The sequence below is a fragment of the Lolium rigidum genome, chromosome 1, assembly GCF_022539505.1.
Source record: "Lolium rigidum isolate FL_2022 chromosome 1, APGP_CSIRO_Lrig_0.1, whole genome shotgun sequence".
In the NCBI taxonomy this organism is placed as follows: Eukaryota; Viridiplantae; Streptophyta; class Magnoliopsida; order Poales; family Poaceae; genus Lolium; species Lolium rigidum.
Window position 1 is genome coordinate 137,691,592 of NC_061508.1, and position 5,427 is coordinate 137,697,018.

Below are 5,427 nucleotides of genomic sequence, written 5' to 3' on the forward strand. Positions count from 1 at the left end.
ATGCTGCTTTTAGTACAATATTCATCTCCGTTTTGCTGAATTAAATTGCTCACTTCTCTCAAGGTACAATGTTGAAGACTGGGATCAAGTGAAGGTCATGATGATCACATTGTGATGGTGTCTGAATTGGAAACATGGTGATGATACTATGATGAACATGCACTAGATACTCTGTGATGACACTGTGTTTAGAGTGTGTAACTGATATTGTATGATAATTATGGAATAAAGTGCACTGGATTAGTGTGTTGACACTGTGCTTATTCTTGTATGGCATTGTGTATGTTCATATTGTGTGCTTGTATGCTGCCATTGTTTTTATCTGTTCATAATTCGTTGCCTTTTTGGGACTGCTCAAAGTACCACTAATAAGAATTAGAGGCATTTCTCATAGTGCCCCGAAATAGGTTTTGAGGTATTATTTTAAGTGTCACAAAATAGGATTGAGCCATTTTTAGAAGTGCCACAAATTCGGTTTAGTGGCACTTTTCCAAGTGCCTCTAATTGAATTTAGTGGCACTTGGCAAAGTGCTCCTAATTTGATTTAGTGGCACTTTGAGAAGTGCCCCTAATTGGATTTAGTGGTACTTTGAGAAGTGCCCCTAGGTAGTGCCCCAAATACCTTGTGGAGACGCAAAGAGCGCAGCACTTGAAAAAGTGCCTCTATAGCTAATTAGTGGCACTTTGTTTTAAATTTGGGGCATTTTGAAGTGCCCCAAATCTTGTACGGTGATGTAGTGAACCCTCGGCCTTGGGCTCCCCCGCGCCCCTGATAGCCGCCGCGCCCTTGGTAGCCTCCATGGCCGGCGTTGAAACCGCCCCGGCCCGGATTGAACCCGCCGTTGCCAGCATCGCCATTCATGTTGCTCGACGGAGATCGCCGTCGCAGCAGAGGTTCGCCCGCCTCACACTTGCGCCAGGCTAGCCCTAAAAGATTTCAGAATGCACGTCCCGCGATCGTGTTTCCAACCTTGGCCTGCCGCGGAAGACGATCACCATCCGATGATTGCTCGATCGAGTTTCGATTCCTCGCGAAAAAGGGTTCCAACGATCCCTCTTTTCCTTTGGGCTAGCCCGCATACTTGTCAGGCCCAGAAGCGAACCATTTGAAATTTCCGCATTATTCGGATCACGTGCTGCCCTTCCGATCACCGGCGGCCAACGCCTCCGGCGAACGACAGTCCAGCCGTCATTGTTTTCATCAAGAAACACAGTCGGCTCCATAACCGGCATTGTATGAACCTTGCTCTTTGCGGGATTGCCCAACGGCAAGGTAGGCGATGAAAACGTACCTTCCAAAGACGCGAAGGCCATGGCCGTCTTCGTCGCCATCCGCTGAGCATCTCTCCTCTTGATCCGCTTGAGTGCTCGCCGTGCCAGCTCCCTAGAATCCTCCTCAATGTCTCTGCCATGCACCGGCGACAGCGTGCGGCACAGATATTTCGCTGGCGTGTCGAAGTCTTCTGATCCCGGCGTCCACTCCTGCTCGTCTCCTTCTTCCTCATCGTCGGATGACTCAAGTAGCCAGAAGCGGCTTCCCTGGAACCACTCCGGCGAGCCCACATCCCTCGTTACCTTCCGATCACCTGCTGGCGATTGGGTGCCGAGATCGCCACCCGCGTCGCCCGCTCCAACGGTCATCTAAACTGACCGTGACATCCAAAAGCATATGAGATGGATAACAACCTCTAGGATGTATTTATAAACATATGAGATGGATGCTTTTTTTCGAGAAAACGCAAAAGACTTTTGCGTTTTATTGCATTGAAAAGATAGAGAGTTTTACAGGCCTCCTAAGAGGGAAAGCAAAAAGGAGAAAGTACATCAGTGCACGTCCCAGGTTGTTGGTAGCACTACCCTTAAACCTTTAGCCCCTGCCTTAGCCCACTGGAGTGCCTCCTCCATGATATCGTCCACCAGTCCAAAGATCGATGGCTGGCTTCTGACGAAGACGCAGGCATTGCGGTGTTTCCAAATGAGCCAGGGCGTGAGTAGGGTGATGGAGTCCAGGCCTTTGCGGAGGACCTTGGGGGTTTGCTGCCTCGCTTTACGCCACCAGTCATCCAGGGATGCGTCGGCATCAGTTGGTGGCTGGAATGTCATGCATAGGAGAGCCAACACCTCATGCCATACCTGCCTAGAGAAGGGGCAGGCTAGGATTAGGTGATGCATCGTCTCCGGCAACTGATCGCACAGCAAGCACCTGGGGTGGTGCTGCAGTCCCCGCCGGGCCAGTCTCTCCGCAGTCCAGCGAATGGTCCATGCTCGCCACCCACCTAAAAATTTTGACGCGCGGCGGCGCCCAGGTCTTCCAGGTAAGTTTCCACGAGCTGGACAAGGTCGAGCCTTGGAACAGCGCGAGGTAGCAGGACTTGGCTGTGTAAGAGCTGTTGTCCGTCCACTTCCAGACGAGCCTGTCAGCGCGTCAACGTAGTGTGGGCGATGGCCATCCAGAGCTGTAGGTACTGGCCGATTGACATAGGCACCCCCAATGGGCCTGCCAAATATGGTACCCGGGGTTTACTGAAGGCCCACAAGTCAAAGGATATGAAGTTCGGGAGACCAGATAGTATTAAGGAAAGTCAGAGATGTATTATGAAAGATAGAGACTTGTAATTCTACGGGTTGAACTCAGAGAGTCTCCCGGAATCTGTAATCTTGTGTAACACGGTACCCCCGGCTCCGCCTCCTATATAAGGGGGAGTCGAGGGACAAAGAGAGGATCGAATCCATTGACAACACAACCCTAGTTTCTTAATCATCGAGTACTTTTTGGCTGAAACCTTCGAGATCTACTTGCCCTCTACTTCCAACTAAACCCTAGTCTACAATACGTAGGCATTGATAAGTTAATCCCTTGTCGCGCCGTCTGTGGGAGTGACAAGGAGCTGATCTCGATGGCACGTTCAAGATCGTCGACTTCGTCGGTAGGAAGCAACGTGATGGATAGAGGTAAACGGATCGAAACTGATCTAGTCAATTTTGTTCCTCACTCGCCCTCCCGTTTGGATGCATAAGCGTATCTGGAGGAGCCCATGGAGATGACGTTCGGAAGGTTCCGCTTCCGTGTCGAGAAGGTAGGATCGTATAGTCTCGAAATTCCGGTCTCGTCAGGATCATCACCGGTTGATTCTGACTTTTCGGACTCAACGACATCAATTGAGTCAGGCAAAGGGGAGATTTCGCCGCCACGCTTCATCAACACTATGGCAAGCGAAAAGCTCGTCAAGATCTTCGGCGACATGTCCTTCGAGTCGTCTGCGCGGACTCCGATATAAGCAACGACTCGCACAAAGATCGACAGCTTCAACTTCATCGACAGATCTATTGCTGTTGGAAAGGTCTTCACCAATCTATACGATGGTGTCACCAATCCTGATAAATATCAAAGTTCAAAATATCATCAGATCTATGCAATTGGAGAAGCAAGCCGATCAGAGTCGGAGACATCAGAGGCTTTCGACGATGCGGGAAACCCATATGTCGATCCCGCCGATCTCGTGCGAGGTTCGTGCACTAAGTATGTTGGGCCTACACCGCGTCTAAGGGTTCAACTCCCACAAGAAGCGTGGGACAGAGCCGCAAGAGCTATGGATGGTACGAACCAATGACCACAAGCTCGCTACCGCAAAAGAATTGCAAGCTTACCAATACGTACTTGCTCGTGTTAGCAGAGAATTAGAAAAAATGCATGCTTGCCCCGAATAGAAGGAGGGAGGCGGCTTCCGCGCCGCGGTGCGAAGGGCGGATTTAAGCCGATATTCAGGAACTTCTGGAGATAGTCACGTAGAAGCTCTGAACAGAGCAAGATCTCTGCCGTAAAACATACCCGAGGCGCAGACAGAGAAAATTTAGTTCAAAACCTCGACATGTCTTTTATGTCAATCGACACGAGGGGGAATATCATCCCCAAAACAACGGAAGCCGGATACATGGCAACGCAAGCCGTCATCCTAGCGTGCCCAGTGCCACCTCCCGGAGATCCAAGAGAAGCGTTAGTATAACATGACCATGGCAGGGATGTGGAGCCATGGGAGCAAAGATTCGCAACAACACCTCCCGAAGGAGCTGCAAGGAAAAATAGTCCACGACCCATCGTAGCGAAGCACAGATCCCCCGAGAGCGAGTGGGGTCGTAGATACATCGACTCAAAGCTAGGGTGGATAGAGCGCGACAGACGAAGGGAACATCGGCATTCACCGAAGTTGATGAAGAAGATATGTGTGGACTTCCATGCTTTACGAGACGAGTTCGGAAAACTCGAGTCCCGTCAGGATTTAAGTTACCCGACAATTTCAAGAAATTTGATGGTCTACAAGATCCTGAGGATTGGTTAGTTGATTACCCCGAGACGGTGAAACTGATAGGTGGAACCAGAGCAACAGCTATGAAAAGCATCCAAGTACATTTGAGTGGAGCCGCACGATCATTGATAAAAAAGTTACCTCGGGGTCCATTGATAGTTGGGACAGTTTTGAGGACGTTTTTGTGAAAAATTTCCGATCCACATGCAAAAAACCCGCATCATTAGAAGAGTTGAGGGCTTGCAGGCAAAAGCATGATGAATTAATGTGGAAATACATCCAGAGGTGGAATATTATCAAAAACTCGGCAGAGAACATATCTGACGAGAGAGCAATAGATGCGTTCGTGGCAGGAATTCGACGAGGAGATTTCGTCGAAGACTTGGGGAGAACCAACCCAAGGACAGTATTGCGGTGACCCAGCATACCACTGCATGTTGTAGTATACAAGTCGTTGATATGATCTTTGTGAAGGGACTTCTTCACAATTTCCATATCCCTCAGAGTGGTACAACAGAAACATTGCAGGTCATAACACTCCATATAATTATTACAAACATTGTCTTAACAAGTTGGCATTCTCACAGGTCCTATGAGAACACCCTAAGATACTACTTAAGTACGATTACAACTCACAACCATATATGAAAGAGAGCTCAGCAACTTATTTAGGTAAGTTCTACGTTGCTCGGCTCTATGATACTAGGGTATATCACTACTCCTCCGCCTCCGTGTCGTCGGGTCCGTAGACTATCCCATAGTCTTCTCCTTCAACTCCTCCGGTAAGATCAGGTTCCTCGTAGACCAGCTCGTAGCTTCCTTCTGGTGCTCCATCGGCGATGGCCTCCACTTCCGTATCATAGTCTAGCAAGGGTGTCAAAAGAAAGGGAGTACAGGGGTACTCAGCAAGTTCAAAAGAGTAAAAGGTGTTTGATGCACTAGCTATGGCCATTGATCAGGAAATCGCAGGTCAATGCATGTTTTGAAATCATTTCTTCAAAAGGTTGCTTTTATTATGAAAACTATGCCCGTCGTCTCTCACAAAGTTGACCAGAACTTCGTGGAGTTCCTTTCCCGCTGCGTTCGCAGCTCCCTTCCCGAACAAGGAGTGACAGTACTACAA